The sequence below is a fragment of the Chaetodon trifascialis genome, chromosome 5 (assembly GCF_039877785.1).
Source record: "Chaetodon trifascialis isolate fChaTrf1 chromosome 5, fChaTrf1.hap1, whole genome shotgun sequence".
Lineage (NCBI taxonomy): Eukaryota > Metazoa > Chordata > Actinopteri > Chaetodontiformes > Chaetodontidae > Chaetodon > Chaetodon trifascialis.
Genome location: NC_092060.1, coordinates 6,023,788 through 6,043,515, shown reverse-complemented (window position 1 = coordinate 6,043,515; position 19,728 = coordinate 6,023,788).

Below are 19,728 nucleotides of genomic sequence, written 5' to 3'. Positions count from 1 at the left end.
AAAGCCTTTTCACTTTCAACAGAACCTGCTTGGTCCTAAAGTCACTGAAACGTCCTATGAAAAAATGACAAACATACTCTCCCACAAAGCCCATGTGCACCTAGATTATCTGCAGTTATCTATGGGACAACCATGCTTTTCCAAGATAACCAGATCATGCAAAAGAGGTTCAAGCACTTTCCCTTATCCGTATTCCTTGATGTAGCTACTTTTATACAGTGCTGCTAAGTAGCTGGATGACAAAGAGAAGTGCTGGCCTGGGGGTAAGTTGCTCAAAATCCAGTACATTGTGCAAAGTGTGTAGTTCTTTCTGGATTTACCCAGAGCGTTGCACAATTCCCCTGCAGACAGAAACTGATTTTCGAAAAACTCTCCATCCTGAAATTACATGTATTCTTGTGCAGTTTCATTTGAGTGAGCGCTATAGTTTTCCACTACAACATCAATTATACCATCTCTGATAAGGAGCTGATACAATGATGGCACATATTGATGGGTACGGGAAGAGCAAGTCCTTAAAAGCTCATTGACTGCTATGCTGAAAACACCGAGTATAAGTGACACAAAGTTCTATTCTATCATTTTCTCAACATTCTGCGATATCAACATTCTGTCTCTATGTTCATCTCAAGGACTTGGGCTTCCAAAACTGTCTCCAACTGCAACTATTCCAGGTTTAAAGTCACTGTAAGAATAAGGAAGGTGATTTAATTCTTTCTTTTTTTATGTGATTTAAATGTCCCATAGATGTTTGCTCTAACTGCACAGCCCTTGAACAAGTAAGGGATTGTTTCATTGACTTTGGGATGCAATTTATAAGGGTAAAATATTCATTTTCAGAGGCATCTTCAGAGAATGGACTATGGACCAACACAAATGAGGGCATCCCATGACTTAAATGTACATGGACATGCCCATAACATTTTAAGATATATTGTAGAGTAACTGGCACCTATTTCAGGTCTTTCAACTGCAACCTTTAGACTGCCACATTCCAATCTGAAAGAAAGAAAGAAAGAAAGAAAGAAAGAAAGAAAGAAAGAAAGAAAGAAAGAAAGAAAGAAAGAAAGAAAGAAGAAAGGGATAACAGGAAAGGAAATTTACCTTGTAGAACAGTTCTCTTTGGAAAAGTCTGACTGTTAACATATCACATGCAAACTCAGCAGTGCTGCATTAAGCCACCAACTATTAAGCTGCCATCTAATAAATGTTTCCATTCATCCATCCATTTTCTATGCCGCTTATCCCTTTCGGGGTCGTGGGGGGGCCGGAGCCTATCTCGGCTGTCAACGGGCGAGAGGCGGGGTACACCCTGGACCGGTCGCCAGCCAATCGCAGGGCACTAATAAATGTTTCTAAAAAATAAAAATACTGACAACCCAGTTTGCAGTAATTAAGTAGCTAGTTGTGATCACACGTGTTATGAGTCCAGTGCCTTAGCCAGACGGGAAGGAACACTAATCATCAATGAACCATTAATCAGGACCTGAAATATTTCAATATGATGAGTACAAAAAGAGATTAAGATGTTAATGGATTCATTCTTAGTGCACTTTTTATGAAGTCACCAAAGTCATGGCTATCCCAGCAGGGTTGAATCTAGGGCAACTAGTTCTTATATGTCAGGGTTACACTCCTTTCTACTGGTTTTCCAGCACATTTAAGTTGACAGCTGTGGAATTTAGAGGCAACATGGGTTTGCAAAATTGTGTATCCCATGTTTTCTGGAAAGAAAAGGGATGCTTTGACTGACATTGACTGACAAAGTAACATTTGAATTGGGGGCCCCCTTCTCTGATGACTCTATTATTCAATACTTAGCAGGCAGCTGTAGTCACCTCATGGTTGATCCAGTTCAGGCTACTGAAACTGTTATGATTAAGATAAGGCAATAAGCATTTTTTGCTGAGGTTAGGTGTAGTTCAGTATGAAAAAGCAGTTAATAAAATTTTATACAATGTAACTAATAACTTATTGTTTCCATCTCTGTCTGGCCCCTTCTGTCTATGTCACTCTGTCGCCCTCCCTCTCGCCTCACAAGGTTTCATCCATATTCAGCTTATTCTTCTATATTTATGTGTACATCTTTGATGTTTTTAGTCATTTGCATCACTCTGAAATCTATTTCCACACTCAAACTAATCCTATCCTTGTGCATCGCAGAGGAAGGACAGACAGAGACAGTAAGGGAATGTAAAAATTGTGTCACACAAAGGGTACAGCGTCATTATTACAAGTGAAAGCCAAGACCAAGTGAATGAGGTAAAATATAAGAAAGGAACAAAGTAAAGACACAGAGTTCACTGTTCTGACCAATTACACCCAGATAATTGGGCTTCTTTTGGGGTACCAATTGAAAGATAGTGACAGATACGTCTCTATGAGATAAGGAAGAGAGAGACATAGAGCTTTTACCGCGTGGTAATCAAAGAACCTACATGTTTTTAGCTAACCTAGCAGTGTGCCTCCAGAGACAGCACTGTCAGCCGTCTACCACTTTGATGGATTGCGGTGAAATTTCATACAGACACTCAAGATCCCCGCAGGATGACTCCTAATAACTTTGATGATCGCCTGATGTTTGATGTAGCCACCAGCAGGTCAAAGTTCTCAGTTACCCAGCAAAATACATCGGTATCCACTGAATGGATCGGCTGAAAATGTTGTACAGACATTCATGCTTCTTCAACATTGAATCCTATTTGACTTTGGTCTTCTGACTTTTAATTTAGTGCCACCGGCAGTTACACATATTTGGTTCAGAGTAAAATATTTAAACAACGGGAGGGATTATAATGGAATTTGGTGCACATGTTCATTTGAGTTTTTGTCCTGTGATCGGCTGGCGACCGGTCCAGGGTGTACCCCGCCTCTCACCGGTTGACAGCTGAGCCCAGCTCCAGCCCCCCCACAACCCCGAAAGGGATAGGCGGTATAGAAAATGGATGGATGGATGGATGGATGGATCTTGCTCAGTCCTTTTTTATTTCCTTCTGCGTCTTTGTAGCTAATTGCTGCACTGGTCCTGCCCTCGGCTTCCAAACGATTGTCTCAACAGTTTGCAGTGCTATCATGTCTTCTCCTTTAAATGCATCACTGCTTGTGGATTTTTTTTTCTTTCATTAAAGTATTATAGATGTTCAGAAAAAACTGTATAACTTTCAGTCTTAACAGAAGACATCATCAATAATCAGTCCCATTTAGCATAATTTGCTTAGTAAAATCTATATTTTTTTGTAATAATTTTACTTGTAAAGATGAAATGTTACACTGTGGTTTTGCTGCTGTTACCTAAAGTACAGGACCTGAATGTTTGCCTGGCGTTTTTTTCACCAAGTTGTAGCTGAATTACTTCAATGCCAATTGACCAAAACATGCCTTCTGTACATAGTCCCATACTTTAGTATGCAATCTTGCCATTACTGACATTAATTCATGGAGACATGGTGTTGAGTTTGATTAATTACATATCTCATGCCAGTTTTAAGCCTGAGCCTGGAAAGAAATTAATTGAAACCACTGCCTGTCTGGAGGTCAGAAGACTTCCTCCTTTTCTCCCATCTTGATTACTAGAGGTCACCCCCTAATAATCAATATAAACATGAATAGTAATAACCTGCTTGAACAGGTTCTTCAGACCTGTACTGACATTTTTCTATTGAGCCTATTTAAGAAGGTCAGTAGTTCATTGTCCCCCTCCCGTGTTTCAATGGAGAACAAGAGGGGACATGGGTAAAAAGGAGGTCTGGGAGATAGAAGACAAGTGAAGGAGTTCTGCAGTGGCCCCAGTTGACAGTACAGGCTTGTCAATAAGACGTTACACATGATGCAAAGTGACAGTGAGCTGTGGTTATATTTAGCATAGAAAACAACACCAGAATGTGGGCTTCAGTTAAGACTGAACTTAAGCTGAAACGCAGCTGAATTATTTCATTTTATGTGAGCCGTACGTGGATGTCAACTTGATGGTGTTTTGTGAAATTTAGGACTTTTGAGGTGCAGCCCCGGGAAGTTAAGCTTATAATAATGATACACAGAGCAGGCGGAGAGCTGCAATTACTATTTGACTGATTTGAATAGGCCGACAAACTGATGTATATCTGTGTGTGACTGAGAGAGGGCAGAATGGATCTCAAATAAATTGGTACGTACGAGCATCTCTCTACATCTCAATGCCTGATAGAGAGCAGAGAACATGCAGAGAGAGAAGAAACAGAGGCTGAGTCCTTTCCAGTCCTCCATTACAATGGTAATTAACAGCAGATAAGCAGTCTGATGGAACCTGTTCAGTCTGAAAACACATGGTCATGACCTCCACTCCTGTAGTGCCTCACTTATTATTATTTTTTATTATCTGCCTCTCAAAGTGATAAAGAAACCTCATTTATGATTTTTACAGTTTTCTGTGTCAGGGAAATTGATTTATCATTTAGGGGAAAGTGGTAAAAACATAAAGGGATTGCCTGCCACCCACAAAGCATTTCATGATGAATAAAAAGCAAGAAGAGCTGCTTTTCTGGACAAAGCGGATGACAGAGGAACAAAGGACAAACAAAAGACTCAAGCCTTCAATGATGCATAGCTGCATTATTGTATTGTGTTACACAGCCACAGTTGTTGTTTTGGGACCCCTGAAGTCACAAAAATGTACAAAGACATTGTCTTCTATTTGATTGGCTATTCTGAAAAGCTTTTGATATAGGATATAGTCTTCTGTTTATGTATTTATTTATGTAAGCATTTCAAACTTGTTTGAAGAATTTTTCGGGACTGTTTCAAAATGCAAGTAACAATTATTACAAGTCAGCAAATAAATCTTAAAGGGGAAGAGTTGTATAAAGCCTTAAGTGTCTCCGGGGGGGGGCTTTGTGAAGTCTGATATATGTCCTCAAGTGATGTCACTACAAGTTCGAAAATTAAGAAAAATCTGTGTGTGTGTGTGTGTGTGTGTGTGTGTGTGTGTGTGTGTGTGTGTGTGTGTGTGTGTGTGTGTGTGTGATTGCACTGAGCTGTCGGTAAAATGAAGGAGAGAGGTGCTGTACCTTGCATGACTGTAATGTGGAAAAAATGATGAGTGAGACCTAGAAACTGGGTCATTGAGCAGTATGACTTGGCTGTCATACAGAGGATTGTGGAGAGGGGCATTCACACACATAAACTGGCAAGCACATGAACACGAACACACATAGATATGAGATTAAGGGGTTGAATGTCCATCCATACACACACTGCGCCATCATTCAATTATTTGTTCTTGCAGCAAACATCATCTCTTCTTATTTTCTACTTCTGCACAAAGAAACACAATCACAACAACTTTTTCTTTGTTGACATCATTCACAGAAGACTTCGGTTCACAGATATTTTTCTCTTGGTCACAGCAATCAAGGAAACATGTCTGGTACTGTTCTACCGCTGTCTCTCTGCATACAGTCACATTTTGGCAAAAAGACTCTGACATGACCAAATTGACAGAGGGACACTCATCCCTTCAAGCTTGGAAAAGAGAATAGTTTCGACGAGTGGGAGAAAACGTTAGCGTAGCTGTCACAGCCCATCACGGCGTGTCACACACACGCAGGACAAGAATACCGACCTGGCGATGGCAGAGAATCAGGCAGTCAGCCAAACGTTTAGCTGCAGGACATGAACACACAGAGCAGTGGACAGTCAGTGGGCCTGATTCACAGCTCTGAATGCAAATCTTGAAATGCCCTGAAGTCATCAAACTCAATGCAAATACATGTGACAGAATGCATCATTAGCAATATGTATGTCTCATGCTACTTTCACAGAATGCTTTCTAACTTGGTTAGCCTTAGGAGGAGTAGAAATGATTTATGCATCATGGAGAGATGGATGTACCTACACCTTTTCAAAAGCTGGATACAACTGCCTCCAATAGTTTCAATTATCAAACTGTAATTGTTTTCAAAGGCTTCTTCTTTCTAAGCTCCTGCTACAAACAGATGCTAAGACAGTGACTCGGTTGGCATACTGGTGGAATAAAATGGCCTCTATGATGTTTAATCATTAAGATAAGAACAAAGGATGGCATATTTGAGACTGGCACAGTGTACACATTTTTTTTTTTTTTTTGCTTGTCTATGTGAGACAGTTCCATGGTAAACTTACTTTTTACTCCGGATAGTAAGACAAGGTAGGATAAGATATATACTATGTACATTGTGTACAAGCTTATAAGAATACTGTTGCTGGTACTGAATTGCACATGAGAATAATTATTGAATTGCTCATGATCAAACAGATAATGGATAATAAATACAATGTTTTGCACAGGAGAGAGAAAAAGAAAATATACAACATGGGAAAAACGGGATCATATGGTCCAAGATGTAATGGATATGAGCTTATGTTAAGGAAACAACATCAACACAGTGCTACATTAAATGATGCCTGATGCAATGAAGGACCTGTGGTAGCATTCTTTGTTACACACAGATGCAGCAGTCTGTTACTGAAAAAGCTGCTTAAGCCCCCCACTGTCTCATGCAGGGGGTGGGATGGATTGTCCTTGATTGATGTCAGCTTGGCTAAAAGCCTTAAAGTGGATGTGCCTAGCTCACCAAAGCTACAACTGTTAAGTTGCTCATGCCCATTTTTAACTTTAATATCTAATGCACTTTTAAGAGTCTTCCCTCTGCTAGTTTAAAAAGTAGTTTAACCTTAGTTAATTTGATAGAGAAATAAGATGAGCAAACTCTCAAGAACCCATGGCTTCACTTACCTCACTTAATGTCTGGCTGCCAGGCAGTATCTGTCTTAAAAGGAGGATCACTGAGACTCCTCAAATCTAAAAAATCCAGGAAGCTGAGAAGTACCTGGACACTATCCTCTTGGGCCCTATACAAGCCACTGCCAAACGGGCTGATCAGTTGGATGACACTGCTCCCTAGCCAGCTGACATGGTTATTTCCCCGACCACTTCTAGTCTGCCTGCCGCTGCTGCTGCTCCGACTGCTGTCTCCAGTCCACCCCTTGCTGCTGCTGCTGCTCCAGCCACAGCTTCTGTTCCTTCTCCGGTGTCGCTGGCCCTGTGGTGCCCTGGCTCTGGCTTAGGGTTAAACCTAAAGCCCCAGTCAGCTCCACTCTCCACAATCTCAGCAAGAGCCCTGGGTTGTGGTCCAAACAAGGGGGAGGCTCTCCTTTTGATTCAGTAGTGAGGAGGAGGGAGAATATCTGTGGTGGCATAGCTTTTCCCAGGTGCAATGGTGATTGACATCCTGGACAAGATCCCAAACATCTTGGTTTAACATGGCTACACTAGAAATTCCATCGTCCATATCAGCTGCAAACAGATTTCTGAAATTTTCAAAACGGATTTTAGCAGGCATGTTTTTTATCTCTGGTCCCATCCCTCCACTTGGGCGAGCCATCACCCTTTTTTGTCACGGGATGGTGCCCATTCCAGCAGACTTAGTGGATGTGTTTCAACGCACATGTTTTATACTGTCCTTAATGCTCTTGCAGTCTGTCCAGACAACTAAAAGGCTCAACACAGGTCACGTCTGGTCTCCAGTTTCAACTTAATTCTTCCCTGCCCTGCTGCCATCATCCCATCAAGGCACAGATTCACTATTTTAGCCCTTATCAAGTAGGGACCCAATGTTTATCATGCTGGCCTTTCACTTCAATAAGTCACTCTCCTGAAATGCTGCCCATACATGTTTAGTGAAAGGCCAGAGTGTTATCAATCCACACAGCAACCCTTGCAAATCTGATTTCTCTTCCCTGTCAGCAACGAACTCTTAGGCTCTATAACTCCATGCCATTCCTTTACTTATTCGTGTACTTCTAATATCCCTGTTGTATTTGATCATAATAATAGGCCCTTCAAAGAACTCACCAATATAATGTGTGCCACTGTACCTGTTGATAACCCACCTAGATGTGATGCTATCTTTGCACATGAATTTTCTGAACTATCATCTTTCATTGTTTTAAACTTTGCCAAAGTTATGATTGTCGATGATTTTAATAATTATATAGAAGATCAACTAACGGTTTTAGAACTGAATTTTAAAACAATCACAGAATCAATTTAATTTAGTCCAGCATCTAAACAACCCAGTTTTACCCAAGGCCTGCAAAATAATCCTCCATTTGAACTAGAGGTTGATATTTTTGCTGGGATCCTGTCGGTCACATTATTCATATGGCATTCCTGCGGGATTGCTGCAAACATTTCCATTAAAACCCATCATTGGTCCCATATTGCTGAAATTCTTGCCTCCTGTTTCTGTCGTTGCCTGTTAAATTCAGGTTTCAAGATTCCTTTAATAACTTTCAAGGCTCAGCATGGTCTGGCTCTCAGTCATATTACAGAGCTTTTGACTTCCTATGCTTCTCCTTTGTTACCTTCTCTCTCCTCTCTTTTTTGTTTTGTTTTTCATGCGTTATGTGAAGCTCTTTGTAACCTTGTTTAGATAAGCACTCTACAAATAAAATAATTCTTATTATGATCTTTTTTATTATTAGTGGTTAAATATCATTTAATTGTACACTGACAAGAGCGTCCTACTAATCACACTCCTCAACTGACAGGTGAATGCAGTTTAAAACCTCACAGAAATAAGTAAAGTTGAACTATGTTAAACTCTTTGTCGTACATCACACACTCAGAGGCCAGCTTCTTCTACAAAGCACTGACTATTTTAATAATAAATAGTACGTAGCCAGAATCACTTCTCTAAGTTATTAACATGAGATGTGACAAGGTGTACAGAAGAAGGAGGCGGATGAATGCAACATCAACCAACACACAAAAACATTGTAGAGGAAATTATTAGGATCTTTTTTCAGTTCACGAGAAACACCTAGAGAAGACATTCTCTGTCATGTGCACACTGAAACGTGTTAATGTGAAGCCACAATGCATGCAACCCTCAGTGCTGTCAGAGTCAATTAAAGGATGAAGGAAAGTAATGTCAGATATTGTGAGCAAGAAATTAAATTAATTAAATATAACTTCAGTAATGAAAGCAACACAAAGTCATATCTAATCAAGTGGGGCAGAGTGAGGTTATACCTCTATCTTAATAAGGAAATCCTTGTTAGGATAGAAAGGTTAAGTGTTGACTACCTAAAAATAATTATTGCAGTGAATATTATGAATTATTCGTATTTTTAAAACCTTAAGTAGCTCAGCTCAGTAATCCAGATTTTACCATTTGTTTTTCAGAAATTGTTAGTTGTCAATAAGATTTGATTATTACAATTATATTGTGAGTATTCATTGTGTGAGAAATGTAAGCCTATCAACAGTGGAGAACTCAACTGAGCAACGTTTTAATTTTTTTACTGAGGCTTTTCCCTGTGATCCTCCTATTCGACAAAGCTGCTGTCAGTGAATAGCTTGATAACCTACGTCTGATCCTATGAAATGAAGAGAAACAGGTTTCTGTTGACTCAATAAGTTGCTACAGGGTGGAGACGTCTTATCTTTGAATACAGTTTTTAGGATTCTCCTGTGGATAGACAAATTCTCTAACCTCTTAATGATCATTACACAAGTCTGCAGCCTAGCAACTCTGTGTACTTGGCCACAGTGGTTCTTTGAGCTAAATGCTAATAACAGAATGCTAATAATAAATGAATGTGTGTACCAACCGTTTTTGGTAATCCATCCAATACTTGTTGAAAAAACTTTACTTAAAGCCACAAACAACAGCCTCAGTAGCACAAGAGGAAAAGTCATGGGAAGACCAAAATGACTGAGGTTCATCATCTGGTAACCATAAATATCTCTGCAACATTTTGTGCCAATGCATACAATGGATGTTAAGATATTATTTCAGTGTGTGCCAAAGTGGTTGACCGACTGGCCAACATTGCCAATCTCAGAACCAGGCTACAAGCATGGCTCTGTGAAAGCTGGTCTCTTGCACTACATTTTACAGCTGATCGTCAACGGCATGTCTGTGTGTGCATGTGTGAGACTGCTATGATGGGAGAATATGGAAAGTATTTGTGGGGTTCATTTGCAAAAACAGATATCTCCCTCTTTATTTAGTTTCCTAAACTATGTTTTCTTTTGCACGCCAATGACTATCAATCAAACTGCTGTTGGTTTATTCATTTTATGTGGTGCTGATCTATTTTTTTTGCAAATGAGCTTGTCATTTACTGTAAACAAACATGTAAATATTGCAGACAATCATTAATTTCAAACACACACATACGCAGTGAATCTTGTCCCACCATACTGCAGCCACAGAAATCTGACTCTTCAAAGATGTGATGTAACTATGTGAAACCTTCTCTCGTCCAATCAGATTCCATAATGAGCACCTCCAGCAAAAGTGCGTGTCAGACAAGGGCGGAGGCCAATCTACATCAATTTGATTCGAGACGAGTGAAACAGGACAACACAGAAAAGATTAGAGAAGAGAAATAACAGAGGAGATGAGAAGGAGACAAGAAAGGCCCAAAAATTACAAATACAGTGCAGCCAGTAACAAAGGAAATGATGAAAGAAAGAGTGGAAGGAGGGGAGGGGGGACAGAAAATGCGTGAGGAATCTGAGTAATGAGAAAGAGAGGATAGAAGTGAGATGGATGGCAACAAGAAGCAAGAGTCACTTTATTTAATGTAACCTTCATGAAATTTGGAAACTCATAACAATATTAAAAATGGCCGCAAAATAATCTAATAAAAATTGTTATTAAAGCTAGTTTGCTGTAAACAAATATTTTCTCATGGCCTCTGCCTTTCACAAATAAGGAAATGAGATTACAACAATTCCACAGTTAATGGACTGCCAAGCCTTGGCTCCAGTTCTGCAAGTGGCAACTTGACAAATTTGTGGAGCTGACGAATAAGGACATCTGAAGAGAAACTGTTGGTCAGTTAAATCTAAACTTTTGCAGCACACCCTACATTTCTAATAGTCTAAATATACACTAACAAAAGATACCAAGGTAAGTAAAGGGTTTTCAAATGCAATTCTCAGTGTAAAGAAATTTATAAGAGAGGGAGAAAAGTGGGGTGGACAAAGACAGAAGAGACCGAAATGAGAAGGATATGAAAAGGCAAGAGAGAGGAGAGCAGTTAATTGAGGGCAGCAGAGAAGGAAAATTATTCAGTGTGGAGAGAGAGAGAGAGAGAGAGAGAGAGAGAGAGAGAGAGAGAGAGAGAGAGAGAGAGAGAGAGAGAGAGAGATGTGGGCAGGGCCTTGCCCCTCTTATGGGCAATGCAGTTTTGTTTGTTTTTTTTTCTGTTTAATGTCATAGCTAATCAGGCTTTCACTGCTCTAACCTGTTTTACACAAATGTGCAATTTTAATATGTTTGAATTCACATTTAGTCAGACTAAGCTGTGTAAAACGGAAGATACTGATCACCAAAGGCACTGTGACATGCTCAAATCTCAGGACATGAATACACAGGACCTGTTCTAGGAGCTGAGGACACTGAGAGATAAAATTCTAAAGGGAACAATGACAGCAACATCTCACAACAGTGAGATTGTGTTCAGAATATTTGAACCGTCCCAGTGACTGCAGCATCATGTGGGTGCTTAACACTTTTTTAGCTGAGAGAGTAATGCTGTAAGGTAGGCACACACACACACACACACACACACACACACACACACACACACACACACACACACACACACACCCCTCATACTGCATTTTTTCATGTTTACTTAGCAATTACAACACAAATAAATTCCATTTCTATGAAATTATGCCACCCAATTAATCAAGAACTCGAGTGGCTACAGTGTGTGTCTTAGACTGTGGTTTGTGCATATGCATGTCAATAATGATCAGGACGTCCCATCTGTCCTGCCACAACACTGCTCTTGGCTGTTTTTTAAAGGACAGGTTTACCCAAATTGCTAAAAATGTTCATTTTCTGGCCAGGTCCATTAGTTCACCCAGCAGAGGTCCGTGCACTAAGGTTGTGTCTTAACCTCAATAACCTGGGTCCAATCCTAACTCATGGCCTTTTTTCTGAATGTCGCTCCCCCTTCCTGTCTCTGTTTTTCTGCCCTAACAAATACAACTTCTTTATTTCCTGATTTAATCATTATTGGTGTCTACCGTGCAGATAGTTTTGGTTGTATTTGTCTCTAATTTCTGCTTTCACCAAAATTGGCACTTTTCACAGCAGATATATTGACTGGTCAATGCAGGAACAGCTCAGGTGTGAGCATTTGGAATATCCATAGTGCCTGAGACGTTGTGTCTGGGAAAGCACATTCATGTAAGTTTTTGCTTTCAATTATTATTAGTGCTGTCAGGCGATTAAAAAAATTAATCTCATTAATTACAGGATTTGTAATTAATTAATCTAATTAATCGCATTTTAATCTCATATCTGCTAAAGGTCCCCAAATAAAGAATTTGAATTCTAGGACATTACAATTCACTGACATTCACATTACAGCTGGTGAATTCTTTTCATCACTGTAGTTCTCGACGGTAGCTGGAAATTAGAGTCAGATGACGCTATCTGAAACGCCTCTTTTAGGCCCTCGTCTTCCACGATTGAAATCGGCCTGCAATCAGCAGCAACCCACTTTGCGATTGAGTTTGTCAGTTTTTCTGTCGTGGCTTTGCTCATTCGTTTTCCAAACTCAGCAAGTGTGGGTTGGCGGAGTGAGCTCACGGTAGCACTAGCGGCACTAGCAGCAACTACATGTTTAGCGTTTAAATGATAATTCAGGCTGGAGCTGCTACGGTGATAGGAAAATTCTTTTTTACACAAGATACAAATCACTGCGTTCTTGTTAATAGTCCCGTCTTTGTTCTTTTTATAAATAAACTTGCCGTTAAAAGGCCAAGTAGGCTTGCCTCGCTCTCCGGTGTCGCATCCATGTCTGTTGTCACCCTGCTTTTGACTAGTGGTGCAGGTAGGATGCAATTTGCCACTGCAGCCTACGGGTCACTCAAAGGGCCAAATTTAAAATGCTTGCGCATTGACTTGCCACTCATGATTAATTGCGTTAATTTTTATAGTGCGGCAGCGTAATTAATTAATCTAATTAACGCGTTAAACTGACAGCCCTAATTATTATTTATTTATTTTATAAGTATTGTTTTCCATGATCAGAAGCTTTTCTCAGTGTCATTTTTGACAAACAGCTTCAGCCTGATCATTTTCCTCACACTTCTAAAATGCAATAAATGAAAAATAATTCAGAGCTGTGACTCAGAATGCAGTTCAGAGCTATCTCTCAACATTAGCAACATTTGGTGTGACTCACTGTTAGAATAATTTGTCCCCTGCTGGAAGGGTGTCTGCATTGAACCTCTGGCCTAAACAGCATCCTTCACCTCTCTCCATTCACCTCTGCTATGCCCCTTTCCTCACAAGTTATAGGTACCATTAAAACGCACACTCTCTCTCACTCACAAACACACTGTAAACCCAGGAAGGGTATATGTGCCATTAAATTGTATGGGCTAGTACCTTGATCCAAGGACAAGCCTGCTGGCCTTTTTACAGCTCAATATGTACTAGCCACTCAAGTGTGAGGGTGTATCATCGCTGCCATCTTTTCAATCATCAAATACGCTGATATAAACTGGGTCACAGGGAGTACAGAGTGCAGCCAAGGTTGTTATCGTCTTATGTTGATGTACGAAGGGAAAATTGTTACATGGTTGATATCTGAGTGAAATGGCAACTCATGAGAATCTAAAAGTGACATGCAAGGAGAGTTCCTACATCTCTACCAGTAGAGATTACCTCTGAAAACAGGTCGATTCAAGGGAAATGTGCTCAGTTCTCAAAGAAACAGAAATGGATCAATGTTTTCTACATAGCTAATAACACAAATAACGGATTGTTCTCTGAGATACTTCAAGTCTTTGTCATCTGAAAACTTGCCAAAAATCTGCCATGCTAATTAAGGTCCAGATGCATCCCTCCATCATAACAAGGTTTTACAGATACAGCTGGCCACCCTTACAGACGTAAACATTCATACACCCCTGTGGCTGCCCACACTGCCCCTCTCTCTCTCTCTCTCTCCACACACACACACACACACACACATCAATCTACATAATTATGTTAGTCTGGTTTAATGTAGAAGAATGGAGCCAAACTGTTGTTTGAAAACAAACAACTGAGTCATTGGTATACACATTTGTTTATGCAATACAAATGTGCCCATTAGAAAAGGATGACTTTTATAACAATATTAAATGGCTTGTATGGTACTTATGAAATCTCATTAGACCCTTATGAGAACTGACTAATGTTTCAGAGTTTTGCAGTATTCAAACCTTCCCCATCCCTGTGCTGACCAGTAGTTTCACTGTACATAAAGTGTTATTACATATGCATAACATATTAATTCAACATATCAACAAAGGTAATAGCCAAAATATTGGTATTCATACTCAAGTTTCTGTGTTTCTGTTTGGACCAAAATTACATTACAAACTACAAAGTATATGTTCTTGTACTGTCCTAGCCTTCTCCCCAAATTTGTCTTTATCCAGTACTTGAATGTGTAACTCACCCCTGAAAAATAGCTGTGTCACTTCTACCTGTATTATACACAACTGGCAGAATCATTACTGTTATAAGTACAGTACAGAACCAGCCACTCAGAACTGCTGGCCCCAGCTGGAGTCTCTGTGGCTGCCAGCCGGATAGGATCCAGTTCCCTGCCACTTTCCAGCCATTGGAAGTCCCTCCTTGTCCTCCTGGGACGTGTCAAGATTCCAATGTAAACATGCCCATTTATTGCATTGCAGAGTGTCACCATGAGACAGCATAAACCAGTGTGTGATGCAGTACACTGCAGACTCATGTTTCCTTACTGAGCCTATTGTTGGAACACCATCTGTCTTCAGTGTTAATTTATATTGTAATAACAGTAACAGTGAAATAGGTTTGGATGCCCCATTCATTTTTTTCATTTTTCATTTCATAGGACATTATTGCAGCCAATGTTGATCCATTTACAATGAAATTAACAACCATTGCTAATTTTAACATATAAGAAAATACAGACAGGTTATTTTCACAATGATTTTGTTTGTCATTGTCATTTGCCATTAATGATCTTATACATTATTTGGCAAGATGAGTGTTGTTTTTGTGAAGTCAAAAAAATACAGAGATGGTAGCATGTTTATTTTTATATAAGATTAAACTCGAAACAATACAAGATACAATGGCACAACGTTAGTTAGAAGGAGCATAGTGTACATGTGCATGTGAATTGTTGGAAAATTGATTTTCCACTCTGCCCTCCATTGTTCTGCAGAATCAGTGTCTGTACTTTTGATAAGCGTGTCATAATTTTATTACAGGAATCCTGGGTCCATTTCATTTTCCAAAAGACCTCCATGGCACAGTCAAGCTTCTGCTTTGTCCCTGGCTTAGCCTCCTTTTGGATCAAGTCTTTCATCGAGTGCCAAACTATCTCGATAAAATTCAAATCCAGTGTCTCTGTCTGAGTTTTCACCCAGATTCCCTCCCTCTTCCCTCAAAATGTCCCCTGATGTATGGTGCTGCAACTTCTTTGATGATAGTGTAATTGCACTCGTTAGTCAAATATCATCCATCCATCCATGATCTATACCGCCTATCCCTTTCGGGGTTGCGGGGGGCTGGAGCCTATCCCAGCTACAATGGGCGAGAGGCAGGGTACACCCTGAACCGGTCGCCAGCCGATTGCAGGACTAGTCAAATATCAATAACTTGTTAACATTAGCCAGAGGGGTTAACCAATACATTGTGGCTATGGGCTAGAATCGGCTCAGAAGTCTATATGCGGCTGCAGGAGCTGGTGATCAGCAACCAATAAGGACATCGGAGGCAGCAAATTAGTACAGGTACCTTGTATTTCAAGTGTGTATGACAACCCAAAAATATTTACAAAAACAGAAGATAAGGGAAAAAAATTGAAAAACCCAGAATATATACAAAAACTGCAGTTATGGCAACCGGTTAGAATGTTACTTAAGTGCACTTGAGATATGGCTCAGTTTGGTTCAAGATTCAACACAACAGCATACAAAAGTTCACAATGAGAAAATAAATGTATCCCAAAGTTGCTTGCACACAATCTTCGTACTGTCACAACAATCCACAAGGATCTGAGTGAGTGTTCATGAGAATTGTCCATTGAATATTGTCCATTAGGGGGAAGGGATGTGAGTGGAGTTGTGGCAGTATAATGAGAATTGCGGGGGCAGGCTGTGACAGCCTCCTACCAGACCAGCTGGGCTGTGATGCTGTAGTGCTACAGAGGTGGTTGGCTCCCAGCTGTGGTTTCAGTAGCTCGCCATCTTCGGCTCCAAAAGGAGACACCTGGCCTGCGTCAAAATAACAGGTCCAGTCCACCCAAGGTGTTACAGCAAAATAGTTGTGTTACTTTTAACTTACCTCATTCATATCCATTTGTGTACACAAAATAAAGATCATAAATTAACCATAGAAAATACAATTCATACAAACATCCAAAGTGCTTCCAGATTTTCCATGTTTTAGCTACCTCCAAAGTGCTACAAGTTAGCATATAACACAATAACAAATCACAACAATGAATTCACTGTGGGCATGTAGCAATTTAGCTTGTGCTACAGCCGAAATACATGCAGCAGACGTAGCAACCAAACCACAAGGTAATTGTAGCGGCTATTTCCCACTTTTTTAAACAGCCACACTGAACCACAGGGGTGCAAGGTTTCTCACACTGAAGATCATGACAAAGTAATTCTATTAAGTCCATTTATTTCAAGCAAAAAAAACAACAACACAGATATTACATGTCCATGTCCACAGGCAGAAAATCTGTGTGCTCCCACACCTGTAGCTCACTCAAACACGTACCAACGTCACAGGCGTCCATATAAAGGGAGGATCTTATCTTTAACATACAAAATAATGTTTTACCTGTTTTTAATTCAAACTTAAACATTTTTAATCTCTATTTATGTTTTTAAATTGTTATATCAACCTTATCTTAAAGCAATATTTAGATTTTTAACATTAGATTTTACCCTTAGCTTTTAACACAGGAAATTTCTATATTTTTAACCAAAATAATATTCAAAGGTTTTAGCTTTTTTTACCTCTTTTATTGTACATAGCTCTCACATTCCTGGCCCCTAATGTTTAATTAGGAAAAATTAAGCATTACCAAAATCAAAACTGAGAGCTATTCTATTTTTTTTTTTTTTTCAACACATTTACATTACTGTAATTTCATATGTAGTCTGAGTCTTTATTTCAGTTGTGACCCGCTTCATGTAGCACGCACAGCTTGTTCACAGGTCTCTCTAGAGTGCTGGACTTTGTCTTCAGCACCACCCTGCGCACAAGTCCAGTAGAGTCAGGTAAGGTTTGAATGATTCTCCCCATTGACCACATGCTTCTCGGAGTTGTATTGTCTATTATAAGCACAACATCTCCTGATTGAAAGTTTCTTTTTTTGTGCAAGCCACTTGTGGCGCTCCTGGAGGAGGGGTATGTATTCACGAGTCCATCTGGTCCAGAATAAGTTTGCAAGGTATTGGACTTGTCATCTGAGAGAGACTGTTCTATTACAAGTGCACAGAGTATTCTGCGGACAGAGCGTATCTGCCTCTCCCATATCCCTCCTTGGTGAGAGGCAGATGGACTATTGAAGATCCATGTTATGCCCTTCTGCTGCATTTTCTTTTCAATTTGTGCTTGGTCCAGATCTTGTAACGCAGCCTTTAACTCTTTGTCAGCCCCAACAAGATTAGTGCCATTGTCAGAGCGTATGATTTCTACCTGTCCTCTTCTGCTGATAAATCTGCGGAGAGCATTGATGCAGGAACTTGTATCCGGACTGTCAGCGACCTCTATATGGACAGCTCTAATAGTCAGACAGGTGAACAAGACGCCATGCCTTTTAACTGTGCCCCGGCCCCGTTTGACTTCAAAGGGCCCAAAGTAGTCCATACCCACATTTGTGAATGGTGGGTGATCTGGTATTAGGCGATCTTCAGGCAGACTGGCCATTTTCTGCTGTCCGGACTGTCCATGTGTGGCGGCACGAGCGGCACGAAGCAGTTAACGGTTGCTGAGTGAGAGCAGTCTACTGGTAACTCCAACCAGGACAAGCCGGACAACGCCACCTTGGGAGTTTCGCCCGAGGAAATAGTTAGAACCCCAAACCCCAATTCAAGGCACTCAGGTTCGCTCTACTGTGAGGCAAGAGACGTGCTTCCAACTGTGGTCATAAAATTGATACTTTATTACAACGTATTAAAAAAAAAAACAACAATAACACACAACCTGCACACAGGGGTGTAGGGGGCAAGGGGATCCTCCAGTGCTGAGGCTTACCGGCAGGGAAATGGGTCCACCAGGGTGTAAGGACTCCAGCAAGATTTAGGGTCACCCCAGTCACACGTGACAGCCACACATACACACACTCTTTAGTGAGGGGAAAACCAGGCCAGGAGACGCACAACACACCACAAAAAGAAGGGAGGCCACCACCCAGGACACTAGGACCACCACCGTCAGCTCTCAGCAACTGTGGAGGAAAAAGGGGAACTAAAATTACCGGGGTTGCCCTCACCCAAAATCATACACAGAAGCTCCCAATGAAATAACCAAAAACAAGTAGATTAATGAGATAAATCAAAATACATCAACTCAAATTAATCACAAAAAAACAGAATCCACAGAAGCCAACAATGAAATAGCCTAACCAGCACAAAACAAAAATAAATAAACACACACACACACACCTAAAACCAAGCCGCCTAAACCCAGTGGTATATATTAGTCGCCGAGAAGCAGGAGTGGTGCAAGGCGACGCAGAGTAATATTACGCTACGGGAAACCGAGCTGCGTAAAACAAAGCAGCGTCAAATCAAATCAAATCAAATCAACTTTATTTATATGGCACTTTTCATACTTTATAGTAATACAAAGTGCCTCACAGGGGGTAAAAACAACAACATTACAGAACAGTGTGACCCCAAACCTCCCACCCCCCCAAATATACATACAGATACACAATTACATACAGTCACGCACATACATGGACAGACATACATACCCACACACACAAACATACACACACCCACATACATACACTAACTGTCACTGAGGAGACATGGCTGGGCACCGAGAACCGAGGTGAGGAAGAAGCTACCTTTGGGGGCCATGCACACCGAGAGGAATCATGGTCCATGACTGCGGGGGCGCTGACACAGGGACCACCCCAGCCCAGGCAGGCAGGAGGCTCCACACCAAGGTGTAAAGCTCTCTAGCTACCCGGGCCAGGGCCATCCATGGAACAGCACCCCCATCGGTGAACCAGAATCAAATCCCGGTGTGGTAGGCCCCCAGGAGGAAACACTGGAAAATGCGGGGCTAGAACAGTAAAATAAGATAAAAGGTATAGAAGCTAAAACTGAGAATAAAACAATAGAATGTATAAAATAGACCATAAGTAATGACTAAAACAATTGAAATAAAACATTGAGGTAACACAATAAAAAATAAAAATAAAAAATAAAAATATATATAATATTAGAAAATGTAAGAATAAAGGTCAGCTTAAGAAATTATAAATAGCTAAATGAGTCAGTTAAAAGCCTGATTAAAAAGATGGGTCTTGAGCCTCTTTTTAAAAACATCAACATTCTCTGCGGCCCTGAGGCTCTCCGGCAGGCTGTTCCACAATCGGGGGCCATAATAACTGAATGCCGCCTCCCCGTGTGTTCTAGTTCTAATTTGTGGTATCGTT